This window comes from Durio zibethinus, chromosome 3 (genome assembly GCF_047325235.1).
Source record: "Durio zibethinus cultivar Kanyao isolate XHJ-2024 chromosome 3, ASM4732523v1, whole genome shotgun sequence".
NCBI classification, from domain to species: domain Eukaryota; kingdom Viridiplantae; phylum Streptophyta; class Magnoliopsida; order Malvales; family Malvaceae; genus Durio; species Durio zibethinus.
In genome coordinates, this window is record NC_143164.1 from 34,431,217 (window position 1) to 34,445,893 (window position 14,677).

The 14,677-nt window shown below is 27.3% G+C and overlaps 1 long non-coding RNA gene across 4 annotated transcripts; it reads right to left on the bottom strand.

Annotated features, from left to right (window-relative positions):
• Positions 1–26: 26 nt before the first annotated feature.
• On the bottom strand, positions 27–4,815 carry LOC149519782 (uncharacterized). 4 transcript variants are annotated; one of them, XR_016341026.1, is made up of 5 exons: positions 4,596–4,815; positions 3,552–3,581; positions 2,655–2,733; positions 484–2,540; positions 27–368 (listed from the first exon to the last, which is right to left on the bottom strand). It is a non-coding gene; the product is annotated as an uncharacterized LOC149519782 (long non-coding RNA). The 4 variants fall into 4 exon arrangements; XR_016341027.1 differs by lacking the exon at positions 3,552–3,581 and having other exon boundaries at positions 484–2,025; positions 2,488–2,540; positions 4,596–4,781; XR_016341025.1 differs by lacking the exon at positions 3,552–3,581 and having other exon boundaries at positions 484–2,034; positions 2,488–2,540; positions 4,596–4,781.
• Between the last annotated feature and the right edge of the window lie 9,862 nt (positions 4,816–14,677).

The following is a 14,677-nucleotide window of genomic DNA, read 5'->3' on the forward strand; positions in this document are numbered from 1 at the left end:
GAATTTTTGGTGATATGAATTACAAGGAAGAATTACCATTTCGAGCGGGGGTGCCATGGCAAGCTTTAGTTGCGTACTCTAATTCTTTTGCTGTGTACATTATAGGCCAATAGTATTCTCGAGGGTAGCTTAACGCCATTGAGGTGTGGGGTAGAGGCATGGTTAACAAATCAAAGAAAAAAAATCAAATAGTACTCTCGAGGGTATGTTATCCTGATCTGCTGACCAACAGCAGAAAAAAATGACCTCATCAGTCATAGATCCAATGCTTTGGGTTGCTTTTATAGCTAACCAATTCTTTTGGCTTGAACAACAAGTTGATTTCATTTTTAGCAATCTTAGGACCATTACTCCCATGAATTATATTTCTGCAAGATAAAAGAACAACATCATGAACTTTAGATCGTGGTGCCAATGCCATGTATGAAAAACAAATCTACAACAACAGAAGCTTATGCCTTCCGACAACCATTGCTAGATCACCTTTAATGGTTCCAGGCTCTGATTTCTAAGGATCTGTTACTCCAATGTGTTTTCGACCATATTTGATCACACTCAATCCTTCCTAGACCTATACAAATGAGATTATTTCAGTAATTATTATTCTGACTAAAACTCAAGAAAGTTTTACCAAAAATTCACAATTAATACTGGAAAAATTGATTTTTGTTTCATGTAAGAAATGCATGCAAAGCAAGGCAAAAAGAGTATTAAAAATATGCAAAGAAAATAAAAAATGTGAAAGGAAAATTACCCATTTGCAGAGAATTTAATCTTAGAGAGGCTATTGCATAATTGGCAGTTGAATTTTGATTTTTGTCTACTTGTAATGTGAGATTATAATGGGTGGTTCCGATAAAAAAGTAGAATGTTGAGCAGAATGGATGTATTGAATTTCACTTCAGGTGGTAATTGATTGGCAAACAAAAGCCTAAATTTGATTAAAAATAAAAACTCATTAAATCACCATAACATAATCAAAGAAAAAAATCAAATCATGTAAAAACAGATCACAAAATGAATATTAGAAAAGCTTAAAACACATCCGAAACTCAAACAAATTGAATTAAATTCAATTAAAACAATCACATAAAAAAAAAAAAAGAAAACTAAATGAAACATAATTTTAAAATAATATATTAAGAAAATAAATATTTTTAGAGAAATGACTTTTTCCCTAATTTTTAAAATAATATATTTAGTGTTTACTGCTGGATGGTTTCTTCCTCAAAAAGCCCAATGATTTGGCTATTGATGGCTGCGACTCTATATCATACGCCCATTATCCCGAAATCTTTCATCATATAAATCTCTCTTTTTCCTCATTCTCTCTTTTTTTATTATAAAAAATTTTCAAAAATGAAAAAAAAGTTAGGTTAGGTGAATTAAAGACCACATCCCTAATAGCTTCCAGTATTCCTATTGCAGTATAAGAGAAACAGCATGCTTGTTTTCACCCATTGAATTGCTTTTATGGTTACTCTCCCTTTAAAAACTTTTAGATTGAGTCTGAACAGCAGATTTAAACCTTATATTCCTCAATTGCCCTTTTAATTATTTTTAAATACAATAATGATGGCTTGTTCCTTGGTTAGTTGAACACAAATTGAAAAGAAAAAAAATCATATTTGATATATGATTTTGCACATTTAATAGACTACAGTGTTTTCATTTCCCCTTGGACCTTTATTGTAACAGAAACATTAATTAAAACACAATAAATCTACAAGTAAACTTATCCCAGAACAAACCAATGCACCAACTATCAGTTTCAAATTTACAGACAGCTATAAACACAAACCTGTAAGTAGAAATAGACATGCCTCTTCGTTTTTCAAGAAGCCTTACTCTTTTAAGTAGCATAGTTCTATGAAGCCTCTCATTGAAAATCAACCGTAGCCGTCTTGAATAGCTATCAACATTTGTATTTAAAAAGATGTTCAAGGTATTTAAACAAAGAATTACCTTGCTCACACAAGCTTTTAGGTGTTTTTTGCTATTTTAATTGTTTAAAAGTTCTTGAACCTGCATCAACTAAGCAAGGAAAGTAAATGTAAAAAATTGACTATGTCCAACAAAACAAATCTTCTTTTTGCCATTACATTTCATATTCCACATATTCTATTGACTATCTTCAAGTAAATATAACCAGTTTCTTGTATGGGAAATTATTCCTTTTTGTTTCAAAAAAGCACATAAAGTTTTTTTCTTTCTACTTGTAGGTTCAAATTCAATAACAGCTTTAAACAACCTAGCATTTTGCTACTAATTTTACTAAACTCTTAACTCTGGGCACTTCACTGGATGTTCATGTTTATTAGATTGCAATATTTATGCATTACTAATCTACTTCTAATTCTAATATTAAAATCTAAAAATAAAAAAATAAAAAATACACTCCTTTTGTTTGCTAAAAAGGTTATTAATTTTGCAACTTGAACCAATTAAGTATTTTGAATGCATATCAAAAGCTCTCCAACTAAGTACCTGTTTAAGAGTTGCCTGTTTTACCTACATGGACATACCCAAAGCTTTTTGATCTGAGAAAGAGAGACAAAAGGGGCCATTCCATTAGGTAAAAACTAATATAATTGTGTATATATGTTGACACATCCATAAAATTATAAGACATGAATCTCTAGAATAGCACATACGTTTCGTCCCATTGATGTGATCTAAGTAGTTTGCAGAATCTTTTACTACACACTTGCAAACTGAGTAGCAGTATCCAACCTGAGAATAATCAGTTTAATCAATAGAATACCATATCAACATAGTAAATAAATAGTTCTTAGAAAACATAGATCCATAAAAATTGGAAAACATAAACCACTTGGCCATATCAATTTAGTATTTCAGAATGGGCATATGTTCAAGGCATCGTAATCAAAAGTCAATAGTTTCAATGACAAAACTTATGGGATACAAATGTTAAACTCAACTTCTGGAGACATTTGAGTTTGATCTGAGTAATAGTGGCTATATATTATGCAAATGTTTCAGATTTTAGAGAGTTAAAATTGATAGTATAAAGGATTTGATGGAATAAGAATAACAATTTTATATACAAACATGTAATTGGGTTACAACCCCAAAAGAAATTAAATTTTTGTCATGACATGTGTAGAGGCATGAAGGTTTGGATTTTTAAACGACTACTCTCCTTTTTCTCAGCACCCTGCTATGACATTGCTATCAGAACTGATTTGTTATTTCTTTTTAGTTCTAACAATACAATTGTAAGTCATTTGATTTTGGTTTTCTATTTAAATTAACATGTCCCACATGCATCCACGGAAGAACCTTAGTATACTTAAACATAGAGTAAAATTCTTACATAGATACAAATGCAATGTGCCATTAATGTTAAAGTTTCACCTTTTTTTTTAATAAAACGAAATTGATATCCTAGCTGCATTACCCTAATTACAAATTAATTAGAATTTCAATTACCTTTTAATTTTATTTTTTTTTATAAAATAAAAAAAAAAGATTTCATTTTTCAAGTAAGAAAGAGCTAAGAGATTATTTAGAAAGAGAATCTGACTTACAGAAGATTTTTGTCGTCGAAAATGCAATTCCTTAAAAAAAATGAATAATCAGTATGTCGAATTATTAATAGAAGAATAATGTAAAAAAGGGGGTTTTTCATTTCTTAATTGAAAAATTAATAGTTTGAAGATATCCAAATGATAGAAAAGCAAGATATCATACGGATCTAATTCGAAATTCTCATAGAAATTAACAACATTATAGAAACAAAAATGTTGGGTTTCCAAAGCAAATGTAGTAGTACGAGAAACTTATAGCACAACATTAATATCATTCATGCAATTTATAAAGTTGTTTGTTATTCTAAACCCAACAATATACATAAATCCTATTAAGAGAAAATGGAAAAGAATCACATTAGCTAGTTTCTTTCTCTCCAATTTTCCCACTTTTATAGAGATTTAAAAATTCCGTTCTCATTTTCTTCTGCACTTTCCTATCCAAAGGAGAGAAAAAATTTAATTTATTTTCATTTTTCCTCAATCCAAACACATTATAAGTTCGACATGTATTAATATTACCTTAAAAAAATCCTCGTATCCTCTTGCATTCCACTCTCAAACTAACTAATCAAAAATTCCACTTCCACTTCCACTTGCAATAAAGCAATATCTATAAATTAACACTCCGATCAAAAGAAACAATTTTTAAGATAAAAAATAAGCCAAAGGAAGAAAGTTAACTTTGGGACAAATTCCTTGAGCTCTTTTAAGAAAGTGCTAAGACCTTTCTCACGAATAGCCTGCATCACACTCTTCACCACCGTCATTGCCATCTCTACCTCTCTTTAGATCCTTACTACTCGTTTGATCCTTGACTCATGAACTCAAAAGAAAAAACTATTCAAAAAACACCACCAGATCATTGCCATTAAGAACAAAAAGCAAAACCCAGAAATTTAAAAACCAAAAAAACTTATAAGAAACCAGTAAAAGAAACCACAATAAGATCTTTTGAGTTTCTATAACATGCAAAGACAAATGCATATTTTTTAATGAATCCAAGCTAAACTATTTCACATTTCAATCAATCACGTATCGTACCGATATCGATGGACTTGCTCAAACAGAGAGGTCAAGCTTTACGGAGTCTGGTTGATTGATGGGTCCATTCCAAAAAGTGTTGTTTGTGAATGTCGACAGTTGATTCCCTTTTCCTCTATTCCCTTCCCCTTCTTTTTTGTTTTTTTTTGCTTTTTTTTTCACCCATGTCAATCTTCAAAGGCCCGACATTTGGATTCAATGGAAGCCCCGGCAGTATGAGTTAAGTGTAATCCTATTGTAATAAATTTTCTCACCAGGGTTCCTAATTCTTACCTGAGGAGTAAAGATGTGGTGATTCATCTTATCCTAAACTAAATTAAACAATTATTTTTAATTAAATGATTTTTTGTCCAATTTTATCTTTGTATTTATTGACCTTTATCTTGTGAATACTTAAAAAAAAAGTGTTAATATTTTTTAGGGATGAAAAAAAAAATTGAGAGAACCAAAAAATGATTCAAAGTTATAGTGTTTGAGTTAGTTTGGATTGATTTTTTTCTTGTTCGGTTAAAATCAAGTTCGAATATTAAATGTATATATTAAGTTTAGATAAAATTTTGGATCAAAATGTGAAAACAAAAAAAAAATTGAATTGAACAGAATTATATATTTTTATTAGTTTTTATATATTTTTTAAATTTTTATAAAATAAAAATAATTATTTTATATATAAATTTGTCTAAATATATTAAAAATCCTATTAAAATAATATATAAAAAACAAAAAATTTAAAAATTGATTAATCGAATCGAATTGATAGAATTTGATTTGGATTAGTTTCAAAGGAAGGTCGGTTCGGATTCAAATCGGATTTAAAAAATTTATAATATTATGTATTGTTCGAAAAAATCAAATTGAAACCGAATCGATTCTAACTGTTATCACCGCTAATGTTTTCTATTGAATAATTTTTTCATCATTAAAACTATAAAATAAAATATAATGTATACAAAAAATAATTTAGTAATATAATACACTTTTAAATTAATATCTTTAATTGTAAATATACTACCATTAGTTTTTTGTAAAATTATTATTTGATATAAAAATAATTGTTGTAAATTTCAATTAATTATCAACTTATAAATGTTAAAAATATAACGTTGTATTTGCATTTAAACACTTATCCCACTATTGATTTTAATCTTACTTTATTATACTAAATCTTTTCATTATAATAATTAATTTCACCATAAGTATTTAATCTAATTAGAATCAAATTCTCCTTCCATCTATATGGACCCTTAGTCTATTAGTTATATGCCTTTAGTTTACAAAAAAAATTAGGTTTAATTAAATTATTTAATGAATACTTAAAATGAAACAAAAAAAAGAAGAAGTAGAATGAAAAAAAAAAGATTTATAAATTTGGTCTTTAAAGAGTTAGGTCTCTATAGCAGTGGTTTTCATTAGCCTTGTTAGCTTTTAATTGATCATTATTTTGAAATGACAAAATATTAAGCTAAATAAGTTTAGTTGTGATTTTGCAAAAGATTAATTTAGTACATTGTTCTTTTATCATTTTTGTACCAAATACAAAATTTGTTTACCACAATGATGTTTAATTTGCTAAAACTTGAAAGTATATTTTGAACTCAAAAAGAAAATGTTTGTAAGTGTTTTATCAAGTGAAAAATGGTTTTAGATCATAAACAAGCTTTTTTTGATGATTTAAAAACATTTTATGTAAAAATAAGAGGACGAGATCGATTTCCTAAGGGACATGATCGATTACCCCTTAGATAGGATTGATCATCTTCATGAAGGGATCAATCAAGTGGTGGTTTTTAAATGTGAATTTGGCTTACCTATACATGAATTAATCAATCCTTCTTCAAGAAGGGGTTGATCAGGTCTTGCCCAGACAAGCCCAAACGGTTATATTTTTTAAAGTTTTACAAATTTTCAAAAGAAACAATGGCTAGGAATGGATAGTTTTTCAATTCCTTTATATATTTAGCATTCCAACACACCAAGAACTAAGGAGAAATAGAAGAGAAAGCACCAACAAATCATACATCAAAATCTCTCAAGAAATCAAGAGTTATAGAGCTAAAATTTTATATTTTTGTATTTATTGTATCCAAGGCATCTTTGTTGTATTAATTCATCAATTTCTTTATATTTCATTAGGCAAACACTCAACTTTAGAGAGATTTTTTAGTTTGCAAAATCATTTAAGTATTTTTGTAATCGAGTGATAATGTATCATCTTGAATTTATAAGATTAAAAGGTTGCTATTTAGCCTAAAAAAATAGGGAGTGTTAGGTTGACATCTTAAGCCTTAAAAAAAGATAGATTGTATTTTTTCAATTCAAGATTAGTGAATTAAAGCTTGGTGTAGATAACCAAAAAAGAGATGTAGGTGACTTACAGAGAAAGATTGAACATCTATGAATCTTGTGTTTGATTTCTCTATCCCTACACTTTTTATTTTCATGCTTGATTATATATACTTGAAGTTCATTTATTTATTATTGATTACATCATATTTTCTTCAAAATGCATATTGTTTTAATTTTTCATTCAATCATATTGAATCATTATTTAGGAAAATTTTTGAAAGATTCAATTCACCTCCTCTTGGATCACCATATCACCTAAAAAGCTAACAATTGGTATCAAAATTTTGGTTTCTTTTTTTAGGTTTAACCACCTTGAGTAAAGATTTTATGATTCAATTTAGGTTTTAAGATGGTGAAAAAGTCCTCTAAACTTTAATGTTCGATAAATATGAGTTTTATGAATAGAGAATAAAGATGAATGTATTCATAATGGCTAAAAACTTTAGAGCATGGAATGAATGTGATTGAAAAAGGACTTAGAACTCCTTCTAAAGATGCAATATACATGAAGCAAATACTAAATGATACAAAGGCTAAGTGCATTCTTTATAAAGCTTTAGATGCTTATAACTTCAACTTGATCTCAACTTGTTCTATTTCGAATGAGATATAGAAGAAGTTGGATGAATTACATGAAAGATAACGATTCAACCAAAATGCATTATGTCTTATGGTTCTTGAAGAGCTTAAGGTAACCTCTAACTCAATTGATTCAACTCCATATACTTTTCATGAATTACATGATGCATTTGATGATTTAGTTATGGAATTCAAATTAATGAGAATGAAATATAAGAAAATGATTTCAAAGTTAAATGTAGAGAATGAGTTTTTGATGGATGTAAAAAATGTTTTCGAAAAAGAAAATGAAAAGTTGAAAATAAATTTTGGAACCTCTCAAAATATAAATGAATTTTGAGAAAAAAATTTTAATTTACAAAAAAATTTTGATGAATTGATGAACAAAAAACAAAAGCTTTTAAAGAGTTTAGTAAGTGCTAAAATAATTAAATATAATTTTTATCATTTTCATGATTATACTACACATACTTATTTTATAAAGAGAAAAGTTTCATTTAAAATTAAGGAAGTGTGGGTTCTTAAAGGAACAAAAGATATTATGACTAACTCTTAAGGATCTAAAGCAATTTGGGTACTCAAAATCAAATGAAAATATCTTTTATAGGTGTGTTAGAGTAACGAGCTACAATCTGATATTGAAAAATAGAACTCTAGACACATAATGAAAATTGGTAACTTCTAAGTCAAACTTTTTATTTGAAGCGTATTTGAATTTGGTTACTTATTCTTGATAAAATTTAAGCGTCTAATGGTTATCGATATATGCTTTGTTGATATATTTTGGATATGCCAAATTTATTTGATATATGTTGAAAAGAATGAGCTTGAATTGAATGTGCATTTACTTTTGCTTTTAATGCATGATTGTGTGTACGCATGTTAAATATTGATGATATCATGCCTCATGAAATTGCTATTGATGCTTGATGTTATTAAGTTATGTGCTTAATTGTTTTGATATATATACACAAACTTAAAAGAAGCACTCAAAATTTAATGATTTTAAAATTTTTATATTTTGTTTTAAAAATAATTTTTGCTAGAGTTAAGTTTTAAAATGTGAAATTTTATTTTAGCAAGTTTTTAGTGTAAAATAAATTTGAATATCTTGTATTCAATGTTATAAACTTGCTTAAACAATGAACTTAATAACTTGCATTGGTTTTAATTTTTTATAGTGTTATATACAAGTTTCAAAGATTTTTGGAGCTCAAAAGATCAAAGCATGTTTTTGAACATATATGGGCATAAAAACCATTTAAACAATTTCATATTGTGATATTAAAACTTTTTTAAATGGTTTAAAGAGCTTAAAATATATTTTTAATATATTTGCCCATCTAAGTAGACTTTTTAAAGGAAATATGAGGTTTAAAAGTTGACTTTTTACTTTTCTTGTTATCAAAGCCAAATGACCACTTGAATAATTTTGTTTTATCATTTGAAATTTGTTGGCATGGTTCAAGATGGTTAAAAATGAGCTTAACTAGTTTTAAGATTTTTTAAAGGCCATTTTCAAGCAAAAAATAGCTTTAAGTTGTCAAAAAATCTTTAATATAATAAGCTTTGAATGATTTATCTAATTGTATTTTGCATAAATATATTTTTTTGAATGATTTTGACATGGTGAAAATGTTTTTGTGGCTTTTATGTATTTTGTATGATATATATAATGATATGGGATTGTTGAAAATACTTATATAACCATGATGTTTAATAATACTTGAATCTTGTAACATGCTTAATTGTTTTATCAAATCTTGTGAAATATTCTTCAAACTTGATTGTGTTATTTTATCTCTTGATTTCTTATGAAATAATCTTGAAATATATTTTATAATTGTTCTTAATTATTAATTCAAGATTTATTTTTTCTCTTATATTTGTGAAATTGATGAACCTCTTGTGCTTATATATATATATATATATATATATATATATATATATAGATTCTTGGTTCATCTATAGTTTTGGTCAAGATATGTGCTTCCATTCAACTTGACCTTTGAAAATGCTTAAATTTTTTATCTCTTAATTTTTTATTTTGTTTTTAAATTGGTGAACTTCTTGAGTTTGAAATAAATATATCCTCGGTTCATCTAGAAGCTTGGTCAAGATATATGCTTATATGATCATTGATTCAATTTGACCTTAATGCTTGTGGTTTGGAATGCAAAATTATCTATATCTTGATTTCGAAATATTTTTTAAACATACTTCTCTTGTGCTTAAGTGATTTATTAAATTTTGTGAAATGTTCTTGAAATTTGCTTCTTTGGTGCTCAATTGATATATCTCTTAATTTTTTATTTTAATTTGATGCATGATGAGTTGCTTGATTTTAAATGATATATATTGGTTTATTTATTGCTCTTGTTTAAGTGTGTGTGCTTATGTGACAAATGTTATTTAGCTTGACTTGACTTAATTGACATGACTTAAGTAAATGATTTTCTTATGATGCTTATATTTAAATTAAGTCATTGTTGATTATAACTTATGATTTGTGTAGACATATTTATGCTTTAGTGCTAAAATTTTCTTGAATATGTTTTGTTGATAAATATATCTTCTTTCAGTTTTTGAATTCTATATGGCCTAAAATTTGTTTTGACATATTCTTTTGTGATTTCTTGAATAAACTTGAATATTGAATGTCTTTTTTATGTTCATTATTTTCATAAATTGATTTTCCGCACATTACAATAAAACTTTTGTTTTAGTGCCAATATTATGATATTTGATGTTTAGAATGATACATGACCTTTAGCTTAAGTATATATCTCTTTTTCAATTGACAACTTATATTTAGTGAACAAATTTTTTTTGTATATAATGACTTAGAATATAAAATTTATTTTCTAACAATTGGTATAATTTTTATCAATTGCTATTCTTGATATTACTAATGAATATTTCTTTGTGAAGAATATTTTCTAAGTCAATGTTAAGAGAACTTGAAATGAGCATGAATGGCTGACATTTTTGAGATTTCAAGTTTAGCAAGCAAGTAAAGTATGTCATTTTCATCAATTAAGTCCAAGTACAACAAAGACTTGCTTAAATAATGTGGAGTGAAAGATTTAAAATCTCACTCAACTACAATGAGCACAACAACCTAGTTTGATAAGGATTGAGGTAAATGTGTAGCATTTAAACTTTATAGGTCTATGATTGATTCATTTTGTTATAAGTAGATCGTATGTAATGTTTAATGCATGATTTGATAAATGCTTGCTTTAATTATGTGTAAAAATGAGATATTGTGCTTGCACATATGAACACAGTATATTTTAATTAATATTCATGCCTAGTTTTTGATTGCTTTGATAAATAATTTTTATTGCATGAATTTTTGTTTGAATCTTTAGATATGAATATGAGTTAAATAGATTGATTTCTTTGAACATGTTTATATTAAGATAGCTTATACCATATTGTGTCTAATTGTTTGCATCTTTTTGGTATATTGTTATATATGATTTGACATATTTTTGCATATGCTTGATAAAATTAATCTTTCATGCTCTAAAAGAGTGTACTGTGGCGAAAGAGACATGGCAATAGCTCAACTACCCTTAGGATAAACAAATGTATAAACATGAAGAAGGATTGAGCTGGTTAAAAATGTTGATAAAGAAACTGGCCAAAGTTAGTTGTAGCAACTAGCTTTTGCATGTTAGGTAAACTAGACCAACAAAAATAGGAATTATAATGGAAAAGGGAAGAATGCATCCATCCATACTGCAAGCTTTATCAATTCATACATAATAGAGCATAATCAAGCTCAACCCAGGGTGCATAGAGGTTAGAATATGGTAAAGCAATGGTAGGAACCACCTAAGGCTAGATGTTATAAGGTGAATTTCGATGGTGCATTGGACCAAAAAAAGAGAAAAATGAGGAATATGAGTGATCATTAAAACTCGAGGGGATAATTCATGGGAGTGTGTACTATTACATTAGAATGAGTTGTTGATTCATTTGTGGTTTAAGCAAATAAGGCTATAAGAGCATTGAACTTTGCTTTTAAGATGGGATTCCAATCTATAATAATAGAAAGAGATGCGTTAAGAATTTTTAAGAAGCTACAGTTGTTTAAAGCTGACCTATCTCTTATAAGATCAATCATAAATAAGGTTAGGAGAAAGATAAAAAGATTTACCAACTGTGTTGTTATGCATATAGGTAGGAATGAAATTGTTCACAAATTAGCAAAGCATGGGCTAGGTATAAACGAGAAAATGCATTGGGTAAAAGATCTTTCAGTTGTCTCGTATAATGCTTTACAAGCTGATGCTATTTCTTGCAAATGAATAAATGAAACATCTATTTATAAAAAATAAAAAAAGAAAATTATTATTTAATGAATAAAATTTTGAATGACTGTATCCATGTAAGAAATTAAATTTAAATAAAACTTAAAAACAATCATTGCTTACGTAATAAAAAACAAAATGTAGTAAACCTGAACATTTATATTTACATGAAAAAAAAAACCCTCAAGACATTATTTAATGATTGTTTCCTTATTTTTAAAGTGAAAAGATTTGTAGACATCTCATTTAATCCATAATCTAAGTTAATTGGACCCGAACTTAATCCAAGCTCGGTTATCAAATTTTTTTTTTAATTTTTATTAATGTTTTATGTTTTACTTTTATTACATTTATTTGTATATATATTTATCTTATTTATTTTTATTTATTCTTTATTAATTTAATTTTAATTGTTATCTTTATTATTGATTTTTTTATCTTCAATTTCATTTATCTTTTTTTTAATCATAAAGAGAAAAACAATAAGCCAAAAATCATCTTCCCTTATTTCCATTAGTTGTAAAACAACCATCATCTCATTACCAAAACAACCTCTACTTTCTACCTTCCACTACTTAAACCAATTTTTAATTACCGATTCAATCGAACCCCCACCCAAACAGCAACCACTAGTTCAAGACCAAACTCAAAAGTCAAGCATTAAAATAACAACCGGTAAAACCCCAACAAATACTTAGCAATCACAGAACAATAGCCAAAGCCAACACAAACCCAAATATAGCCACAAAAGCCACATTCAAAATAATCCATAACCTAAAAACTCAGAAAACACAAGTTACAAAATCTATAAATTTTTTTTCCTGATAGTGGCAGCACCAGTGACAACCTAAGGTGGAAAAGATTATTTGGGAAATCAGGAATGGTGTAAAATGAGGGGTAAAAAAAAAGGACAACATATTAAAAGTTTGAAAAGATCAAATGGTGGAAAGAGGTTGAAACCACAGTGTAAGGCTGTAACTTTCACCTTAGATTTAGGTCGTTCAAGGTTGATTTTACAAAATCCGAGCTAAGATTTGGGATGTGGAGACCGCAAAGAGTTCGGTGTGATCTTTTAGAAAAATCCCGCGACCTAGGATAATAGTAAATGGAATGTAATGACCGAAATCTAGGAAAGCTTAAAGAATTATCCATGCTCATATGGAAACTTGAGAGAAAAAAGAGAGATTAGTTAGAGAGTGAAAAAGAAAAATGAATGAGAACAAAATTTTTTTTTTAATTAAATAAAGGAACAAATGATGTTTTTTGACTTGGGTAAAAGGGATGAGGACCTGTGCATCAACCCACGGGCTATCCAACCCGATCGTGATCCACTCCACAAATTTGACTTTGAGCCGATAAGCCATTTTCAAGCCAAAGCTGAGTCGCCAAATCTCCAAGCCATTCTTAGGTCTTGAGCTGAGCTGAGTTTATTTTGTGTTTATTTATTTATTTATTTGAGTAAATTTTTTTAAAAAACTATAACAAAATAATTTTTTTTAAATCTTAAAAAAATTAATATAAAAAGTAATTTCATGAAAATTTGTGAAAAAAGTTAAAGTATTAATTTTTCTTTAAAAAAATGATTTCAAAAAAATGAGGAAAATGTTAAAATTTTAATTTTTCCTCGAGATAAAAATAATTTCAAAATTTGAGCAAAAAGTTGAAATATCAATTTTTTCTTAAACGAAAAATAATTTCAAATTTTTTAGGAAAAAAATTGAAGTATCAATTTTCTCCTAAAATAAAAATGATTTCAAAAAGTAGAAGAAAGAATTGAAATATTAATATTTTCTTTAAAAAAAATTCAGTATTTTAGGAAAAAAAGTTGAAGTATCAATTTTTTCTTAAAATTAAAATTTTCTAAGAATTTCATAAAAAAAAAGATAAATATTAAATGATTTGATGACAGACTCTCTACAAGAGAAATAATAGTTTTCTTGTATATTTCTAAGGTAAGATAATTCTTTTAATTTTCTGTCAAACTATTGGAGTTAATTAAAAATGATTCCTAATAATTAATTATCTAGTAAAATTTTTTAAGGGTTCAATGAATAATACGAAATAGTTTGTACAATCTTTTGATAGATGTTGCGAGAGTATTATAATCATCTTTATATATAATCATACTCTTGAACTTTATTTGGTTTCATAAATTAAAATTTACCTTTTAAAAATACTAAAGTAAAGTTTGAAACTCTTTTTTAAAATGAGACAGATTTAATTAAATGATCAATTATATTTAAATAAAAAAATATTTATGATGATTCTTAAATCGTATTTAGTGATAAGTTTACAAATTTATATGTTATGATATGATCAATTAAAACAATGATTTTTATGTTATTAAAAATTTTTAAATAGAAAATGAGATTAAAAGTCGGTAAGCTCAACTCATTATTTAAAGGGGAAAAAAACATATATCAAAGTATTTCTCCATTCTCAGGTTAGGCACGTTAATCACACGTGAAATCACGTTGTAATCCAGACTGCTACGAGTGCTTCCTTCAGCCATACAGTTTGGCTGTTGTTATGCACTCGGTTAAAGGTGCGTAAATCTATGTTTTCTTTACAATTTTCTTTTATATAAATAAATAAATAAAATAAAATATAAATTTAGGTTTTACGTAAGGTGCACATGCAAATTGTATATGGTGGAAACATTCACAGAGACAGTATACTTATTTCACCGGACTAATATATGGGTTTGGTAATATATCCTGTACTGGAAAAGGCCCTTTCGGTTACGGAATGTGGTATATAGAAAGGAAGAGGAGAGGTGGGCTGCAAGTATGGTCCAACCAATGTTTAAAGTGACCACATGAAGCACATGTTGGG